We start from the raw sequence: 20,658 nt of genomic DNA, 5'->3' as shown, positions 1-20,658 counted from the left end.
TAATTATTAATTTCTATTTCTATAAGTATTAATGTGAAATTGCAGAACTACTAACTGCGGTATGTAACCTTTCTCTGAAACAAGCCTTTGTGCCAGATGAGTGGAAAGAAGCAAATATATTGCCAATTTTTAAAACGGGCTCCATGGGCCCTCCTGGCAATTATAGACTGGCGAGCCTAACTTCGGTACTGGGCAAACTGGTCGAAACTACAATAAAGAACAGATCGATCAGGGAAATCATGCCTCACCAATCTATTACAATTCTTTGAGAGAGTCAACAAGCTGGTGGATAAGGATGATCCAGTGGATATACTGTACTTTGACTTTCAGAAAGCCTTTGACAAGGTCCCTCACCAAAGGCTCATAAGCAAACTAAGCAGTCATGGGATAAGAGGGTAGGTCCTCTCATGGGTCAGTGACTGGTTGAAAGATGGGAAACAAAGGGTAGGAATAAATGGTCAGTTTTCACAATGGAGAGAGGTAAACTGCGGGATCCTCCCAAGGGGCTGTAATGGGACCAGTGCTGTTCCATATATTCTTAAATGATCTGGAAAAGGGAGTGGAAATGAAGTGGCAAAATTTGCAGGTGATACAAAATTATTCAAGATAGTTAAAAGGTTGGGGTGTTCAAAGTCCAGAACCAGTTTTGCCATCTGGATCCCTCTCAGATCCAGTGCAGGGAGGGAACCTGTGACAGTGACAGAAACTGCTGGCAGAAAGGGTTAATTCCACCCCGCCCCCCACTCGCAATTCTAGGGGCCCTTCTATACTGGTATTACGTGATGTAGCACTATCCACCAGATGCGCTACATTGGGGTTAAGAGGGACCAGCACAAAATGAATGCACACACTTCAGTCACTGAGGGACTGAGTGGGGTCCTGGGCTCTCTGCACAGGAAGAAATCGCACCCCCCTAGAGACAGATTCCTCCCCTTCCCACCTTCTCCCTGGCTGCCCTTCCTCCCAGATCAGTGGATCTGCTGCAGCCTGATGCTGGCACCTGCGGGTCTGCAGCTGATCAGCATGGCTTTTCTCTACCTCCCCACTATCCCTGGCTTTATCTTTCCAACGGGTGGGAAACAGCAGCTTCTTTCCAGGTCTCTAGGCTGGGAATAAGAGCGCCTGGTGCTTTCTCGCTGCCTGCCCACCCTCCCATGGAATATGAAAGCAGGGGGTTCTTCTTCTGGTTCTCCCCACCTTCCCCACCAGCGCCAGAAAGAGATGATCTGTCCAGCCCTCTTTATCACAGAGCTAGCCGCCCAGCTGCGCACACCCCAAACCCTGTGGAGCCAGCCACCCCGGGGAATTACAGACACTCTCATCTGGAGATGGAGAGGAGAGACCCCGCCCTGTCTGAGCATTGCAGGTAATTCCCAGCTGCTGACCTGTGATTCTCAGAGAGGGCAGCAGCCCCCTGGGTTCCTAGCTACCTGATCGATCTATCACCAAACAAGCCCCTCCATCCACCCATCCATCTCCCTCCATCCATACCTTCCATCGATCTGTTTCCCTTCATATCCTTCTATCCATCCATCCCCATCAATCCATGCCCCTCTATCCATTCATCCATCTGTATCCATCCATTCGTATCTATCCATCCATATCCCTCCATCCATGCCCCTTGATCTATCCATCCAGCTGTATGCATCCATATGCCTCTATCTATCCATATCCCTCCATCTGTGGTCTCCTCCATCCTATCCAATGAAGATTACATTGTCTATCTAATAAATATTAGGCCAATCAACTCCAATGCAGCGCTGCCTGTTTACACCCGCTAGGGATCTGGCCCTGGTGTCGCCAATGGAGTTATGTCCTTCTACACCAGGTGGGGTTCTGCCCCTATGTTCCCAGCCTAGAAGGTTTTTTCCAGTACTAGTGATCGACAGACGAGAAGGCAAAGCTTCTTGGGAGAGGGAGAGGGTGAAAGTGGTGTAGTGGTTTGAGCTCAGGAGAGCGACCCAGGATCCTCTGAGTTCTGCCCCTTGGCTCTTACTTCAACTCCCTGTCTGTGGTCTTGGGGCAAATCACGTCCCCCTGCCATGCCTCAGTTTCCCCAGCAGGGGATGCACTGGAGGGATTAGCTCAGGTATGTAAAGCGCTGAGTATTGTGTAGATAGTGCGATAAGAGCTACTGACACCTGCAGCCCTGGAACCAAGTGCAATGGGCAGCGATGACCTCCGTGAAAAATGGAGAAGCAATAGAGATACGCAAAGGGCTCTGGGTCATCACTCTGTTAGTCCCGCCAACCGACTGTCCCTCCTTAACCCTCCCCCTGCACCGGGCTGAGCACAGCACCCCACGCAGCTGTTCACCCAAAACAAATCGCGCTGGGCCAAATCCCCAGCTGCTGCCAATCGGCACCGCTCTGTTGGTGTCAACGGGCCACATCCTCAGCTGGTGCAAACCAGGATCGCTTAATTGAACTCAATGCAGCAACCCTGATTTACACCAGCTGAGGATCTGGCTCACAGTGCTGAGACTCTTTCAGGGTAGTTTGCATTTGTATCATTCTCTCAGTCCTGCCCTGCCCCGGCACTGCCCTCCCTCCATTCCCACAGGCTCCAATGCACCACTCGACACCTCTCACTGAACCCTGCGGGACAGGAACCTTGGGAAGAGATCCCCAGCCAGTGTAAATCGGTGTCACTCCATTGGAGTCAGTGGCCCAGTTTGTGTGACTTCAATGGAGTTGGTGGATTTATGCCAGCTGTTTTCCTCTGCATCTGCTGCATTACCGAGCACAGAAGAAAACCCTTCATCTCTCTTGAGAACAGCCCCATTGGGCAGGTGTTATTTCATGCCTTTGGAGTGAATTTACAACCCACGGACGGTGTTGCCAGCTGGTGTTCACCGAGGTGGCTCCACCGAAGTCAACGGCGGCGCAGCGATTTGCACCAGCTGGGGATCAGGCCCGGCGGCCACGCAAGCCGATTGAGAAACGGCATGAGCTTGGTGTGTAAAACACATCGGCGGGTCTGGCCTCTGGATTTCCCACCCTGGCACTGCCGGTGAGCTGCCTAGAGAGGCGCGGCCAGAATGCACAATGGAGCCCGGCTTAGCAAAAGGTCCCTGGTGCCTCGTTTCGCTCCCTGATTAACAGCTAACGGGAGCGGTGCTCCCATTGGGGACGTGCGTGTTTTACCACTGGGCTCCTCATTGTTTTAGCAGCTGGGATTTTCCTGGAGGAAACCAGGCGCCGATGCTCTTCGCTGCATGAATTCCCCAGCTGGGAAACCCTTTGGAAAAAGCCAGCTGTGGGTTCCCCCCTTTGCCTGCTCTCTTTAGAAGCTCCCATCCAAACAGCCCCTCTTTCCCCCATCGTCATCCCCCAATACAGAACATCACCATCTTACCTGCTCCTGATTGGCACCTGGGTACTAACAGCTTGCCCCCCATCCTCACCCGAGAGGAGCCCAGATCTCTCTCTCCTATCCCCGCCGGGTCCCCTCCTAGCTCGGATTCCCTGACCTCACTCTACTGCAGCTCCCGGCGCGAGGAAACCAACCTGCTTGGAACGGGCTGCTCCCTGCGATCTAGAGGAGGAAAATCCCTTCCCAGACGTGCATCCCTCCTCAGCCTGCTGGGGACCCTCCTTGCGTTGCCATAGTTACCGCTTACCTCCCAACGAGCCAGCTACAGCTGGTGTGCGACTGACACGCACACCCCAAGCCAGGCAGCAGCCGAGCAGGAAGAAGCTCTGTGCGGCTCCAGTTGGGATCCAGTTGACCTGCTGGGGTCAGTGGAAAGGCTCAGTTCCTCTCCCCCGAGCGGCATGGCCTGGCTGGAGAGAAAGACATGCATCACGAGTCAGTCCTTCCCCATTCCACCCCCTCGTCTAGAAATCCAGCTGCCCCACACCCAGTGGCACCCTGGCTCTTGTGGGCTTCCCCAGCTTTCACGTGCAGGCCGCAGTCATAAGGCTTAGTGCCCACCTGGCTCATTTGTGACCAGGCGTCATGGCATCGCCTGCTGGGACGGTTCCCCCAGGCCACCCTGCCTGGCGCCTCGTGGGCCAGATCCTGGACTTGCTCCGCTGTGACTCCATCGACATCAGCGGGGTTACTCCTGATGGGCACCGGGAGCAGCTCAGGGCCCCCCCCCCTCAGCCTGACCTCTTGTGCTGTCACTGATGCCCAGGCTAAGCAGGTGCCAAATGCCAGTAGCTCAGTGCAGTGGGGCCCTGTTTGCCCAGCTCAGCACGCAGTGACTGATCCCCGTGCACATCGCAACCATGCTGGCCTGGTAGCGCTCGGCACCGGCACCCCGGTAGCGTTTTGCACCCATTTTGCGCGAGGCCCTGGGCTGCTTTCATGTGCCCCAGGGTACATCAGGAATATCAAAGCCAGGGGAGCGAGCAAGCGCAGGATCGGGCCCTGTATGTGCTTGTGGGGTTATTTTCTCCCTCCATCCAGCTTCTGCAGGCGGGGGCCCAATCCTGTCCCCGCTGACCTCAAACAGGCCAGCCTTGGGTTGCAATAGGCGCCAAGAAGGGGAAAGTGCCACGTGGAAGGTGCCCAACATTTTGCAGGATCAGGCCCACCGGCTGCGAAGGGCAGGGGTGTGATTTGATTGGGGGAAGGGAGCTGAGATGGGGCCTTGGGGCTGTTGGTTCAAAGAAAGTCCAGCATGGCAGCAACCAGCCATCGCGGTTATTATCTGTATTGCCGTGCCAGGCGCCGTACAAACACAAACCAAAGAGACAGCCCCTGCTGCAAGGAGCTTGCGATCCAAGCGAGGCGATCTATTATCTGTCTGGCAGTCACACCCCGAGGCCAGGGCCCCACGGTGCTGCAGGTGGTACAAACACCTCCCAAAGCAGCTGTCCTCGCCCCAAACACCTTGCAGCGTAAGGAAGAGAGCTGAGGGGCCTTGTGCGCCGGCCCGGGGAAGTCCGTACTGCCCCTGTCCGGACTCTGCCTGCTTTGGCTAGAGAAGACTTCAACTTTCCCTCAGTTAAGGCCAGTAACGTATCCCTCTGTCCATGCAGTTAAAGATCGTAATTCTGGCCCCCCGGACGAGTCCTGCTAACTCCACTTCCGCTTGTGCAAAAATCCCCCCTGAAAGTCTCCGTGGAGGAAGTTATTTTTCGCTTCCCCTCCTTTAGAAAAGAAAAAGGACACCGCAAAGCTCATGCATCGTTGCAGCGGGCACAGACCCCCTGCCGCGCCCTGCCCCAGAGGTAGCTGCATGTCAGTGGCAGGTGGAGCAAAACCTGCACCAGCTGCAGGCCGTGGAGAGCAACAACAGGTGACAAGAAGGAAAAGCTCGCAGATGGGAGAGCGATCCACTGCAGGTGGCATTTAGACAGGCGACCTGGCTTCCTGTCTAGAGCGGCTGCCATGCTCGCCTGGCACAAGGCTGGGTTAGACACATCCGGCCTGAGTCATTGCTGTTCTTCTTCTCGGAACAAAAGGAGAAGCTGGCAGCAGCGTTTCCCCCACTGCCATGCACCTTTCAATGAGCCCCCGGCAGCCGTACAAACACACATCCCTATTTCAGTGGCGTCAATGCTCCTTGAACACGCAGGCTTCCAAGACCAAGCTGTAGCCGCTTCCTGTCCTCAGATAGTCACGGTGCCAAGCCATCAGTGCATGCGCAAGGATGGTCCGGTGGAAGCCCTCGGTTCAATGCCCTGGCTGCCACAGACTCGCTGGGTATCTCACTTACGCGCCAATCCTCAAAGGGATCTAGGCTCCCAACTCCCATTGGGAGTTAGGTGCCTAAATAGCTTAGGGGCATTCAGCCTCTCTGTGCCTCAGTTCCCCATCTGCAACATGGAGCTAACATCACCTCACAATAAAAGACGGCAAGGTGCTCAGATTAGATGCGGCAGTAACAGGGGCCATAAAAGTACCATGGATGCACAGATAATAGCTTAGGAACCCGGTGGGTAAGGAAGGATATGCCTTGGTCTTCAGTGTCCCGGCCCTCTACATTTCAGAGAGGCAGCCACTGCGGGTTTCATCGGGAGCAGACCCTCCTGGAGCAGCCCACACACCCCGTGCTCTTTCTCCCAGGGGGATTGTATTTTTTTGTCCTTCCGCCATTTCATCCAAAATAAAAAGCAGACCGAACGTACCTGTCCACGGCATGTGTGGAAATGCAAGGTGGTCTAGATAGCTCCCTTCAGCCTGAGGGATCCCACAGCACTCTGTGGTCTGTATAGCATCGTATCTTGTGGATCAGGAGAACAGGTTTAGGATCAGATGACACTAACGTGAGGGGCCTTTGGATCCAGGGTATTGGGGGGGTGCATCTCTGTTAAACAGAGGACTTGTGGCACCTTAGAGACTAACCAATTTATTTGAGCATAAGCTTTCGTGAGCTACAGCTCACTTCATGGGATGCATACTTGCATAATGACTTAGCCACTCCCAGTCTCTATTCAAGCCTAAGTTAATTGTATCCAATTTGCAAATGAATTCCAATTCAGCAGTCTCTCGTTGGAGTCTGGATTTGAAGTTTTTCTGTTGTAATATCACAACTTTCATGTCTGTAAAACTTCAAATCCAGACTCCAGCAAGAGACTGCTGAATTGAATTCATTTGCAAATTGGGTACAATTAACTTAGGCTTGAATAGAGACTGGGAGTGGCTAAGTCATTATGCAAGTATGCATCCCATGAAGTGAGCTGTAGCTCACGAAAGCTTATGCTCAAATAAATCGGTTAGTCTCTAAGGTGCCACAAGTCCTCCTTTTCTTTTTGCGAATACAGACTAACACGGCTGTTACTCTGAAAAGAGGACATATACACTGTCCAGCTGCAAGTGTCTCACAGACTAAAACTGCAAGGGCAAAGCAGGGGCCATCTTTTTGTTCAGTGTTTGTACAGCACCTGGCACAGTGGGGTCCTGCTCCATGGCTGGGGCTCCTAGGTGCTACCGCAATACAAGTAACCAATGAATAACAACAACAGTCTCCACCCCTGAAATGCAGCCACTGCTGCGTTGGAGCGTGGCCACTGTCTGAACAGCGCACAGGAACACCACCCAAAAGTCTAAGAAAGGAAATGAAAAACAATCTAGGAATTTAGGCGTGTGGCAAGGATTTCACAAGATGGTTAGGAGGCTCCCGGGGAATCTTTTATAACCACAAATGGTCAGGGCTTTTGCTCTTCATCTCTGAAAACAGTGCCTGGAAGCTGGGGCTGTGATTCACCACTGACTCAGGGGGAAGCATGTGCCACCAATTGAATCACCCCCCAGCACCAACCTGTTTCTGAGAGCTCGTCCATGCAAACTGAACCAGCCTAGTCCTTGTGACCTGAGCCAAGAGCCATCAAAACACTTTTTCACAGAGAGAGACTCTTTTCTACTCCAAAGCTTGCATATTTTGCAGTTATTTGCACTCATACTCAGCACCTCAGGCCTGCTGCTAATTCATCCTGCCAACCCCAAGAGTTAAAAAAAAAAAACCCCATAAGCCAGGCCTCCAAAAACCCATGAGATTGGCTTTAAGAAAACCCATGAGATTTTATACATCTGGAGTTCTTTTTATTTGTCATTTGACTTTTGCATGGGTCACGTTTTCAAGCTTTCCTCTGCGACCACGAGAGCTAGGAATTTACTTTTCCTACTAAACGCACATCTGGAGTCTGCTGGATTCATGCAACTCCAGGAACTGGAGTCTGCAGCAAGTCACCAAATATCGCAAGAGTCACGCTGAAAGCCTGGGAGCTAGCAATGCCCGGGGGGGGTGTCCCTTCACACCTCTCGGGCAGTGCAAAGGAGCTGCGGTGTGAACCACAACTGGGCCCAAGGTGCTTCCAGGAGAATATTCCCAAGAGCCATGCAGCCCCATTCCCCTCTCCCTCCCGTCAGAGCCGGTCTGGCTCGCCACTGCTCGGCACCTTGTGCCCTCGTTCACACCAGTGCAACGCGAGCGAAACACGTAAGCCCTCTGATCCGGCAGCATTTCACACCCGCTCCGCATCAGTGCAACCGGCAGCATGAGCTCGCAGGGTCCTGGAGAATCAGGCCCTGCTGATTTATGCTGGCGCTAGTGACAGGCTCCCCTGTGGGAGGCTTGGCCGACACGCCTGTGGCTTCCCCCTTCATCTAATAACAGCAAAATGAGAAATAATGCAGCAGCCACCGGAAAGAGCCTTCTCCCACACAGCAGGTTAGCGACCGGGGAGATGCGATGCACCAGCCCCTGACCGGGCCAGCCACGCACGCAGGATCACTGGCTGCAGCCACAGGCAGGAAACTGACGAAAGCAGTGTGGAGATCAGAGCCGAGTGGAGGGGGATGTCCGGACCTGCACTGGAGTCCGTGGGGAGTCATCCCGTGGATTTCAGCAGGGTCCTTAGGGCTGCCGTCCCAAAGGAATGGACCGTGGTGTCAAAGGGGTGACGGGACACAGAACATCATCAGAACCCAGACGCCACCAGAAAGGATCAGTCACAAAGCCCACCTAGCCCGGGATCCTCCCTCTGACAGTGGCTAGCACCAGTTACAGGGAAAGGTGTAAAACTGTGGTTAGCACCTCGCTGGTCTTTGACGGGCCTGGCTGTTTTTGTTTTGTTTTTTAACGGATTTGCGAGTTGCCAGAAAAATAATTTAATCTGTCGGGGTTTTTTTTTAACATGAGTCTGAAGATTTGCATGATTATCACAACACACCGGGATGCCGAAGGTTAAAAGTTGCTGTGTCCAGCTAAAGGTGCTGCAGCGTTCCCACTTGGCCCGTTTAAGTAATAACAGATCAAACCTGGGGAAAATACAGCAGCTACCTGCCCGCCACCACGCAAGAGCCCCACGCGTGAGAGAAAGTCACGTGGGATGTCTTACCTGTACGTGTGCTCTCTCTAGCTACTGTACGTGGCTGTTGAAGGGGGGGCTGTGGCGTTGCCTTGTGGTTGTGGGTCGGGTTGTGGAGGGCTGGCCTTGCGCAGGGGGTGGGTGCTGGGTTCTTTTTGCATTTCAGAAGGGTAACCCTCTGTAAAACCCTGCAGTAGCAGATGCTGGATAATTCGCCCTCTCCCCCGCCACCCGTAGGCCTCGCCCTCATCTCTACCAGAGCTCAGCTCAAGGCCCAAAGCAGGAGGTTTAACAATCCCTTCTAAATTCTGACCATCTCCTTTAGGTGCCGAGTTCAAACCCAGCCCAGGTTGGGGGCGATAGCCTGTGCACAGTGAGTTTGCTTGTTCTCAGCCCTAGCTGGAGGGTCCGAGTCACAACCCACCCCTCCTCCCCCATCATCACGACTGGGCCCTTGTTGGCAGACAGCAGAGAGGCCAGGGATGGCCTGGGCCATGGAGCCTGACTTCCCGCTCTTGCTCCTAGGAGGTAAGAAGGCGCGAAGCACCCCAGGCTGCTAGCAAGCTGAACCGGGCAGCCGGGCAGCCACGGGGCACGTGGCAGAATCCATGGGTTAGTGCTGCGGGGTGCACGCTCTGACTGCAGCCCGGGGTGGGAAGTGACACTGAAACCGGCCTTTGCACGGAGCTCATTTCGCCTTTATAGGCAGCCTGTTGGAACTGCGTCCGTAGCACTGTCTGGGCCATGGCTGCCCCATGGACGGTGCACAAGCCGGCTTGCACAGCTGCTACTCATTGCAGGGCTGCTTTGTGCCCACGGCTTGTTGTAAGGTGCCCAGGTGCTACTCCGTGCGTCCGTGCTTTGTGCATGGTTGCATGAGGCACAAGCGGCTACTGCAAGCACGTTGCTTTCTGCACGGTGCACACGGCAGCTTTTGCACAACAGCTACGTGGTGCACCAGTGTTTTGCACGGGGCTGCTTGCTGCATGACGGCTGCCTCCCTGCACAGCGCAGCTGCTGCTCAGCGAACAAGGGCAGGTCGGCTGCACAGTCGCTGCATGGTTGCGGCTTTTTCACTGTCCTTCCTCGAGGCCAGGGGCTCACCGTCAGCGTGACAAGAAGCAACACCCTCCGGCCACAGGGAGCTCCTTGTGCAAACGTCTCCTGTGACCGAGAAACCACACGCTGGGGCAGCATCTATGCAGATGGGAGCAGAACAGATTTGCATGCTGGGGAAGGGGTGGGGGCTCTAAAACTGGAATTGGGCCTTGCAAGTATCATCCATTCCTACTCCCCTCCTGGGGTGCTGATCTAGAAGGAGACAGGTGAAATCCCCCTCGCAAGGACCCCGCACAGCTGTGATCATTACCAGAGTTGCATTTCAAGCTCAGCTCTTTTCAGCCCTGGCTCTCAGAGCACTTCATGAAGGTGAGTCACTATCGCTGTCCCCGCTTTTACGGATGGGAAACTGAGGCACAGCGAGGCAACGTGACGGCAGGTCAGTGGCAGAGCTGGGAATGGAACCCAGGTCTGTAGAGTGCCAGGTCAGCACCCTACCCTTTAGGCAACACTGCCTCCTTCAAAACTGCCGCTCCCAGGCTGTTTGGGATTGAGACCCGGCTGCTGAAGGGTCCTGAAAGTTCTTCCCTTCCTCAAGTTGCCTTTGCTGGCAGCTGTGGACTTGTAGGGGAGGAAACCAAGGATACTTGGCTGCTGCCCAAGAACAGAGGCAGAGTACAAGGGGCCTCCTGCCAGAGATTCAGAGAGGGGCAGGAGGCTGGAGAGGCCGGAGAACGTCCCAGCTGCCCGGAGAAAGAGCTCCAGCCCGAGCTGGATCGTCCCCAGGGGCTGCAGGCCCAACAGAGGCGGGGCTGGCCCTGAAAGGCAATGCAATGCCTCCTGCACTGAGAGGAGGCACAGCGGCCCCGATTCCCCATCGGCCGGCGGCTCGCACAGGCCCACACGCCAGCGGGTGTCAAATTCCCACCTTGCGGCGTCGGTAGCGTTTCAGGTGCAAATGACTGTGCGAGGCTCCAGGCAGCAGAGAACTGGGTGGTTTTTCTCCAGGGCCACCCATAATGCGAAGCACAAGCTAAGGGGGAAAGAGACCCATAGCATCTGAAAGTGGTGGGGCGGGCTGAAGGTCCGGCCAGGGGACTAGCCACCTTGCACTAACCCCCTGAGCTCCAGCTGCTGCCATCACGTGTCCTGCTCCCAGGGAAGCCCTGGCTGTGAAATGGGCCCTACTGAAAGCCCGTTATTCTGCATAGATTTATTCTGCATAGATTTGCCCGTCTCGAGCCTCCACTCACCATGGAGCCCACTGCACTTTACAAACCTTAACTGAGCCCTATGGCACCGCTGTGATTTAGCCCCATTCCATAGATAGGGAAACTGAGGTACAGGGAGGGGATGTTCCTTGCTCAAGGTCACACACAGCCAGAGCTAGCACGCATGAATCCAGCCTGATTGCCACTCTCCTGCTCCAACCAGAAGTTACAGAACTGGGGAGAGAACCCAGGAGTCCTGCCCCTGCCCCCCCAACACCAAATCCCTCACTCTAACCACTAGACCACACGGTCTCCTGAAGGCTTGAATTGAACCCAGCAGTCCTGGCTCCCACTCACCCCTGCTCTAATCACAAGAAACCCCATCCTATCCCAGAGCTGAGAGTAGAACCCAGGAGTCCCGGCTCCCAGGCCCCTGCTTTGTTCTGTGGGAGTTAGAGGTTTGCTCCTCCTCCCACCAGGGCTGATCTCACACAGTGAGGGTCCTTTTACAGGCTGGAGGAGACAGAAAGGCTGGTTCCCACGGTGCTGTGGGGCTTAACCTACCTTGATCTCCTGCACTAAGGAGCTTGTGCCTCATGCCTGCCCAGTCCGTGCTCGGCCTTGTTTGCAAAGCTTCTAAAGCCGCCCGTGGACACCAAACAGCAGGGAGAACTCAGACCTGATCCAAAGCCCATTGAAGCGAAGGTACTGACTCCTGGCGCCCTGCCTCAACCACTGAACGCAGCCCACGCCCAGGGCTGGGGAGAGAACCCAGGAGTCCTGCACCCACCCCCATTCCTCACTCTAACCCCTACACCACACTCTCTCCTGATGCCTTGAACTGAACCCAATAGTCCTGATTCCCAGTCCCTTGCGCCAAGCAGTGGAACACACGCCCCCCCGCCCCCCAGAGCTAGGCATAGAACCCAGGAGTCCTGACTCCCAGTCCCCCGCTCCAGCCACTAGACCCCACTCTGTCCTGTCGTCTTGAAGGGAACCCTGGAGTCCCGACTCCCAGACTGGCTCCCGCGATCCGACCGCTACCAAACAAACCTTACACAGAGCAGGGACGAGGCCCCAGGAGTCCTGACTCCCAGTCGCCTGGTAGACCTCACAACTCAGCCTTTCTCCTGCAGCTTTTCTCTGCCCGGAGCTCGTTCCCACGCTGGGCAGTCAGAGAAAGGAGCCACTGAACCAGCTGTGGAGAACCGCCTCCTCTCTCAGCCCTTGTTTGAAAAACCCTTACCCAGCCACGTCTTTTGGCTGCTGATCTCCCTAGAAAAGCTGAACTGCAACGTGCATATAACTCAACAGCTGCAGCTCACATGGGTTTGGATTCACAGTGAATTCAAGTCAGAAAGCTGGGCTCTGGGGCTGCATTTCCCACATTCCTGGGGGCTGGGAGGGTGTTCGGAGCCAGGTTCATGACCTGCCCCATCTGTGGAGGGAGCAGCAGGCCTGCAAGTGCAGATCCAGATCCAGATGCCAGCTCCAGGGTGGTTTGGATCTGGAGTCAGGTCCTGGTTGAAGGGGGCATGTGACCGCTGAGGGGCTGCCGGGCCAACTGATTAGCCAGTGGGCATGGGAGCTTTCATGCAGGGCAGTGAAATGTTAAGTGAGGCAGCTGCCCTGCAGTTAACTTGCCAAGCAGTCGAGTGTGCTGTTGGAGTGACCCTATGTACTGACCCCTTTCAGAGTAATGCGAGGGCAAAGCAAGCCTCAATGAGCAGCTTTGTAACGCTGCGGGGGTGAGGAAAGGGTACTTGTGTAAGTTTGTTAAGGCGCAATCAGGAGTATCTGCAAAATCCAATCAGGTGCAGGACTCCTGAGTTCTGTTCTTAACTCTGGGAAACAAAAGGCTGTGACTAGCAGTTAGAGCTGGAGTGTGGTGGGCACTGGGAGTCAGGACTCCTGGGTTCTCATCTCACCGCTGGAAGGCAGGATTGACTAGTGGTTAAAGTGAGGCGGGGCCAGACACCTCAGCCAAATTGTAGAGGTTACCAGGCCAGTCACTGTGGTTTTTATAGCGGCAGCAGCCAGTCTAAAACTCAAATCCTCCAGCTCCAAAACCCAGGCTTTTTGCATGTGAGCTAAAGTAGAATCCTCACTAGCTAGTAGCAGTATAAGGCTTATGACACACAGTCAAACAGTTCTAATTCCATCCAACAGAAGGCAGGCAGTCTCTCTCTTTCTCTCTCTCTTCCACATGTAGCTGGCTCACTATACAACCTGTCAATTGAATGATTCTGGCAAACATGGGGCAGGGGAAAGAAATTGCTGTTTACCAATTCTCCCCCAACTCAGATGCCTGTAACTTTGGCTTAAAACTCAGGGCAGCTTCAGACTCTGGCGCTGTTAGCTTGTGGTCAGGGGCCACTGCTGAACAGTAAATGCCCGGCGTGACTGAAGTCTGCTAATCCGCTTTATTTAGACCCACTTGTAATCTCCAAGCACCCCGTCGCCCTGTACGCACTGGCATATTTGAGATAAAGCCCTGGTATCTTACCCCTGGCACTTGCACAAGAGGTAGCTTGGGTCCAATCCTTGCCCTGCTGAAGTTAACGGGGGTGGGGGGGTGGGGAGGGGAAATCCCATTGACTTCAGCGGAAACTCAGCTGAGCAACTCAACGCCTATGGTATCTTATCAGCCCCTCTCAAAGGCGGCCGAAATTCCTGCTGCCCAGGGCTCCCGCAGGAATGGGAGCGTTTCAGAGGAAACACGCTTGGTTTGTTTCGTGGGTTTAAGGGAATTAGTTGCCCAGCTCCCAGAATTCAGCACTTCACCGCCATGGGCCTGCTCTCAACATAAATAGTTTTGGCAGCCTTGCTCGTGTGACAAAAATCACTCCCCTGATGGACCCAGCCACACCAGAGAAAGCCCAAGCTTGTTCCATCTGGGGAACTGATAGAAGCTCTCCCGGCAAAAGAACTCCTCCGCTGGCATAAGCTGCGTTTCCACTGGGAGCTATGCTTACTAGAACAACTATAGCGGCAAACACGGCACTGTAACAGAGGCAAGGGTTTAGACTCCTTTGAAAATCACCCAACATTCAGGTGGCGGGCTGGAGTCCCAATCCCCTACTTGGATGTGTTAAGGAAGGAGAATCAGGAAATGAAATTGATCAGCCTAGTGAAACTGACCGGACTAGATGGCTGGAGGGAAATTACTAAAAATACACCAACAGCTTTCAATAGTGAAGAGTCAACAAGGCTTAAACTCAGCTTTCGGTGTTAGTCGTCCCAGACATTGTGAGTAATACACAGGGTGAAGAATTCTTTTCAGATATACACGTGTATCCACACCGGGCCCTCAACACCTCACAGCGGAAACAGAACCCCCAGTTTGCAGTTGTGGATCTAAGGGCCAAGCTAGATACAGGCCCAGAGCCTCCAAAGGTATTTAGGCACCTGACTCCCATTGAAATCAGGGTCACCCAGGGAATCTGTGGCAGAGCTAGGAATGGAACCCAGGTGTCCTAAGTCCCAGTGCAACACCCTAGCCACTAGACCATCCTTTATTGTTACTTTAAAAGTCCTGGGGTCAAATCCTGACCCCACTGAAGCCAAAACTCCCATTGATTTTAATAGAACCAGGATTTCATCCTGGTTGGGTTCCCTTTTTTGAGGGCGATTCTCATAGCCAGGGAGAGCTCCTGGGGCGACCCAATGTGCAGGCGGGTTTAACAGCTATGAAGATCTTCCCTGGCTGCCACTGGAATTAAAGGACCCATTTTGGGGATCCAGCAAGAGAAGCCAAAGCCTGAGCAGGGCTTTCTATCTTGCTGCTTGGATGATGATGATATCATGTCATCTACGTACTTCCAGGGCCCCCATTCACTATATGTCTCAGCGCCCCTCAGGCATTGATGGATTTCTCCTCCCAGCACTCTGTATCATCAGAATTGTCACCCCCATTGCACTGAGAGGAAACAAGACCAGAAGTGGTGTCTTGTCCCGGGACATGCAAGGGGTCGGTAGCAGAGGCAGGGGCTCCTGGATCACACTATGTTGCCTTAGCCCAAGCATCCTTCTTCCCTCTGGTGATCTCGCAGCCTTTTTACAAAGGAGGATAAAGATTCCTATCATCCCTGGACCACCTCGGGCAAGTTGCCGCCTGTCTCTGTGCCTCAGTTTCCCCATCTGCCAGACAGGGAGAACGATACTGACCCCGACCACATTAGGCTCTAGGGAGGATGAGCAGCTCCGTGAACGCCAAGTACTATTCTTTGCAACTCCGGCACAGAGAACTGAAGATAACGTGGCTGAGGCCGCTGAGGCAGGGCGGGTAACAAAATCCAAGCAGCCGGACATCTGATCTTCTCCTCTGCGCACTGAGACATCCACAGAGCTACCCATGAAACAGAAGTCCCTTTTTCCCCACTCCCTCCTTAGTCATTCATGCAACATCTGTAAATCTGACCGCAAAAAGTCAGAAACGCAAAAAATCCTGGAGTGTGACCGCAACCGGCTCCCCCCGGCCTCATGCTTTGGAAAGCTGCAGGGAACGTTGTTTGTAACTTACACTGCTGTGGTGCAGGCCCTGCTTTCCTTTGGCGCCCTCCCTTCATGACCGCTCCGGCAGCTCGCTGTACAAGGGTAGCCCCAGGACCCGTTTGCACAGCAGCTTCCCAGCACTGTGCCTAGCCAAGCAGATCCCTAAAGGGTTTTAAGGCTGCTTCTTGCCCGGCTCTCCCCCATTCCACCCCAGCCTCGTTAGTGCCGCTGCATTAGCTGGCGAGCAGCTGCCAGCAGAGCACCGCCTGGTACGTCAAACCCGGGCTGCTAAAAGAACCAAACACTTTCGCAACTTCCCAGCGCAAGAAACACTCAAGGGCTTAGACTTGCTGCTGTGAGCCATTCCGGCCTCAAGCGATCCAGTCTCCGACCTCAGAGTCCCGGCCAAGATTGACGGAGCCTCTGACCAGGGGCCCAGAGTGAGGCCATGAGACACCTCTGGACTCATCTCCCCTCTTTGGACCTGCTGTATACAAAAACCAGACAAACCCATGGATCTGTTGCTCCGTCGTCCAGCACCCTGCACTGTCCCGTGCACTGGTGCAAAGCAGGTCTAACCTGCTACTTAACGCATGTTTACAGCAAACCCACACACCCGGCGACAGTAGATACAAATATCAAATACTCTTGCTGGAGGGCTGCAATGGGATGCTACTTTTATTCTTAGAATCCGGAACAATAACACACTGGAAACAAACAGAGCGAGACAAAGCCGGCTTCTCCCTGTGGTCAAGAGGCCTAACTCCCCCAGCTTGGTCTAGACTGGTTCTTTCCAGTCTTACTGCTATTAGATTCCAATGTCACTGCAGAGGCCCCTGGCATAGGGGTGGGGGACCCTTGCATAGGGGGTGTCATGGATCCACAAGACATGCTAGACCTCTGACCTTTATACAGTCTCTCTGGCAATTTATCTCTTCAGTGCTAGGTCCTTAGGCCTCCACTTTTTGCAAGGGGCCCCGCTGACTCCTCCGAGACTGGGTCTCTGGCTTTAGCTTTCCTGTTTCTCACGGTGGCGCCGAAAAATGCATGAACCTCCTGCTGGAAACTTACCTCTCTTGGGAGGCATACACGCAGCCGATGTTTTGCAGGGACACAGCGCAGCCTTTGCAGAATAAGCCAGAACCGGAATACAGTGTGGAGGGTCCCTTAGGATAGATTGGAAAAGCAAAGCAAGCCCATGCTGGCAGCATCGCCTACTTCTCGCCCTCAGCCAGGTTTCCATCGGGGTAGGAGTCTACTTATCCCAGGCAGCTCACTCTCCAAGTTTTGTTTCATGCTGCAGTCACGCAACAGAACAAAATGTTTCTTTCTGTTGTTGTTTTGAAACATCCTTTTGCATCCAAGTTTCCTGTAATTTCCTTAACAATATCCCCAAAAGTTTTAAAACCGAAACAAAATGTTTCAATTTGGTTGAAATGAAATGTTTCAGTCAACCCGCCCCCCCATGAAATTTGTTTGCCAATATTTCGATTTGCTCATAGTTTTGAAATTTTTCATTTTGCGCCCAATCCAGAATGCTGCCTCGTCCGACTTTTGAAATGGCTAACAACCTGAAAAGGCCCAGTTCCGTGTGAAACCCGGGATTTGTTTGTAATCTTGGGAGTTTGCTCAAGTTACTGTAAAATCTTTTTCTAAAATGTACCAGCTAGGAATTTGCTCCCTCTGCCGGCTTTGCAGTTTAAGCTCATGGTACCAAGGCAGAGGTGAAAAAAAACCAGTACTAGTAAAAATTAGTCAAGTCCTTTACTCAGAGGAAGCTGTAAATGAAGTTCAGGATCATTTCTCTGGCTGAAAATGGGACGGAAACGGAGGAATCCATCCCAGGCTAGTCTCCGCAATCTCTTGCAGTCCCTGCTAACCCTGTGATTCTAGGATCCCAGTAATCCTTGTGTCAGAGGAAAGTGAAAGAACTCCCCCTACTGGACAGTTACGGGATAATCTGCCCACAGAGGAAATTTCTTCTTAACTGGTTTCAGAGGAGCAGCCGTGTTAGTCTGTATCCGCAAAAAGAACAGGAGGACTTGTGGCACCTTAGAGACTAACACATTTATTTGAGCATAAGCTTTCGTGAGCTACAGCTCACTGCATCGGATAACCCTAACCCTGCCTGAATATCTCCAAGGAGCTGGGCCTGAGAAATCAGCTCATGGTCCGGAAGAGAAGGGTTCATAGCCTAGCCCTGCTTTCGGTAGGACTTTACGTGAGTAATTAAGTGCCTGCATGCTAGGACACTTTACAGAGAGATTAACGGGGAAAAAAAAATCTCAAGATTTCCCCCCAAAGTGTTTAAAAAGACCCAGCCCCAATGAATCAGGCTAGACAAAGCAGAATGTGACGTACGGAGTCAGACTCAGGCAGGATGAGTGCAGGCAGAGTCAGTATCAGATTGAAAAAAAGATTCATTAAATTGAAAATTGGAGGAAAAAGCCTGCAGGAATTTATTGTAAACAGGAAGCTCAACATTACAGGGTCTGTTACAGGAGAGGGTGGGCGAGGCTCGGTGGCCTGCGATGGGCAGGAGGCCAGACTAGATGATCACCATGGTCCTTTCTGGCCTTAAAGTCTGTGGGTCTAATGTCAGAGTTGTAGCTGGTGTTTTATTAGCAGTACATTGAGGGTGCAAATTCCAGCCTCTTGGCACCAGACGGCCATGTCCCAAGGAAACAGTTTTCTGCCAGGAGTCTATCATCTGCTGGATGTTTTTTTGCTCTGCCTAGGGTGCATGCTGATTTTGGCTTTCAGATCCTAACACCGAGAAGCTGTCAAAGGAGAGCGTGCCAGTGGAAAGACAAAGATGTGTGCTACACATGTCACAGGGAGAAGTGTCCCCTTAGCACGGCAGTCTCCAGGGCTTGCTATCATAGTCACGTATAATACAGTAGATTTTGCTTATTGGCAGCCCCTTGGCTTCCAGCAAGAAGTTGCTATTGTCTGGCAACAAGTGGAAGGCAGGTTTGCAAGACAACAACTGGGGAAGGAGGCACTGAAATGTGCCTTCCCTGGCTGCAGCCTTGCATACCTGGCTTTGGGCAGGGTGGCAGTGGGGAGGGGGCTGCAGCCTGGGTGCCAGGGCTTTCTATGGGGCATGGGGGGGGGTCTGTGGGGCTGCACCATACCTACCCCTGTACTCTCCGGGGATTGGGGCTCAGCACATCCCAGCTCTTCCTTCCCTGTGTATAGTCCCCGGTGATAGCAGAGAAATTCCCCAGACTCCATTTTTGTGTCCCTAGTTTCCATTTGATATAAGAAGAGTCACTCCACTGATAAGCTCTGGTAACCCCATTAAACGTAGGCTAAAGGTCACATACCAAAAGTCAAGTTGGTGGGAAAAAGAAAGTGGTAAACAACGACTGACAGATCACAACACCGTGGGGTAAATAACGGTTGCAGGACAGGTTTCAGCAGCCGTGTTAGTCTGTATCCACAAAAAGAACAGGAGGGCTTGTGGCCCCTTAGAGACTAACCCATTTATTTGCGCATAAGCTTTCGTGAGCTACAGCTCACTTCATTGGACAGTAGCAGAAGTGATTAGAAAGTTCTGACAGGGCAGTAGAAAGGGCAGGGTGTCAGCGGGCAGCTGATAGTCAAGGAGGGAGATGCAGGGACCTAAGGCGAAGACAGCTGGAGAGAGAGCAGATAGCTGAGGAGTTTGTGGAGGGTACGCATGGGAGGGGGGTTGGACAATCCCTGGGAGAGGAGCTGTCGGAGAAACAGCAGCACCCGCAGCAACTGTAACGAGCAGCAACAGAGGGAGTCCTGCCAGCAGAGTAAGCCTCTCAGTTACAGTTATAGTAGAGTCAGTCTAAGTGTTCGTGCGTAATTGCGTATGCCTGGGTTAATGAAGATGTAGGTTCTGTGTGTTGATTGTAAAAGGAATTTATGTATGGAAGACAAAGTACAGTTACGAACTGCTGTCAGTGTCTTGTGACAGACTGGCCACCTGTGAGAAGGCACAGCCGCTTGGAATCATTTTAGCTGTATGGTTATTGTGGTTTGGGATGCTCTTGAACTTGGAACCAGGGATCTGTGGGGTAGGGGGATAGATTATTGTTGTATTAGGGGTTGGTGTTTGCACCAGAAAAAGGTGTCTTTGTTTTGGAAAGAAGACTGCCGGTGTCAATCATTTATCGGAAGGCTGTATCCGTGTCTTCTGGGGGTAACACATCCGAGCTGTTCTGGGGAGCCCCTGGCAAGCCCCAGGTATTTCCATAGCCACCCTGGAAACCCATACTTTAGGAAAAACAGACTGGTTAGTAGGTGAGGTATTCTGGGGGGGGTCCCCAAAATCTGTTTTTTAGTTAACACTCGGCAGGGCGCAGCCTGGAGGGTGCAAGGAGAGGTATCGTTCTGCTCCAACTTCCAGGCTGCAGGCCCTGCTCCCCGCTACTGCCCTGCCCACAGCCACCCCTCCCAACCTGCAGCCCCTTAGCTCCTGCACGGTCCCTGTATAGTAGCTTTGCCGGGCGGCAGCCCCAGGGGGAAGCACTGAGCACCAGTGACAGGCGGATTTGCAGGGCTGCCGCCAGGGAAGGCACGTCCCCGCATTTCCTTCCCCAGCCACAGTGCTGCCAACCTGCCCGCAGCCAAGGCCTTTCTTAAAAAACATAAGCTGCTAATAAGCTGCAGGCTGTTGCCCATATCTAAAGCTTGGCTGTTTAAGATGCTAATTGTTTTAGACTGTTTGGGGGATGCCCCTGCCAACCAATCCTGGAAGAGAGAAAGAAGTCTTCAGCTTTTGAGAAGTGGAGTTTGTGGGAGGGTCCTGAAACCTGGTCTACACCTAAAAGTTAGGTCAACCTTCACACCCCTGAGAGATGTAGTTAAAAGCCAACCTAAACCCAGTGTAGACACTGGTACGTCAGTGAAGAATTCTTCTGTTGACCTAGCTTCTGTCACTCGAGGGGATAGATTAACTAGAGTCAGACTTGCTGAGAAACTCGGTGTAATCAGCGTAGCCTGGAAATACCCTGGTCAGGAGGGAGACACACGTGGGTCTCCACCTAAGTTCCCTCTAAGCCGCGTGGCAGGATATCAAGGGCTGCACAGGTGGGGAGAGGCACCTCTCTCCTGGCCCCTGCCCTGGAGCTGCCGCGGCCAGGGAGAGGCGC

The 20,658-nt window shown here is 53.2% G+C and overlaps 1 protein-coding gene across 7 annotated transcripts in view; it reads right to left on the bottom strand.

The window, feature by feature from the left end:
- SEMA4A (semaphorin 4A) overlaps positions 1-20,644 on the bottom strand; it is a 53,099-nt gene extending 32,455 nt beyond the window's left edge. Inside the window, exons 1-2 of one of the 7 annotated variants that reach the window (XM_048828292.2) lie at positions 16,601-20,644; positions 3,623-3,785 (exon numbers count right to left, since the gene is read on the bottom strand). The gene's annotated coding sequence lies outside the window, so the exon portion shown is untranslated. The other 6 variants (XM_048828291.2, XM_048828289.2, XM_048828287.2 and 3 more) reach the window with 6 other exon arrangements.
- Between the last annotated feature and the right edge of the window lie 14 nt (positions 20,645-20,658).

This window comes from Caretta caretta, chromosome 24 (genome assembly GCF_965140235.1).
Source record: "Caretta caretta isolate rCarCar2 chromosome 24, rCarCar1.hap1, whole genome shotgun sequence".
Lineage (NCBI taxonomy): Eukaryota > Metazoa > Chordata > Testudines > Cheloniidae > Caretta > Caretta caretta.
This window is presented reverse-complemented; position numbering and strand designations above follow the sequence as displayed.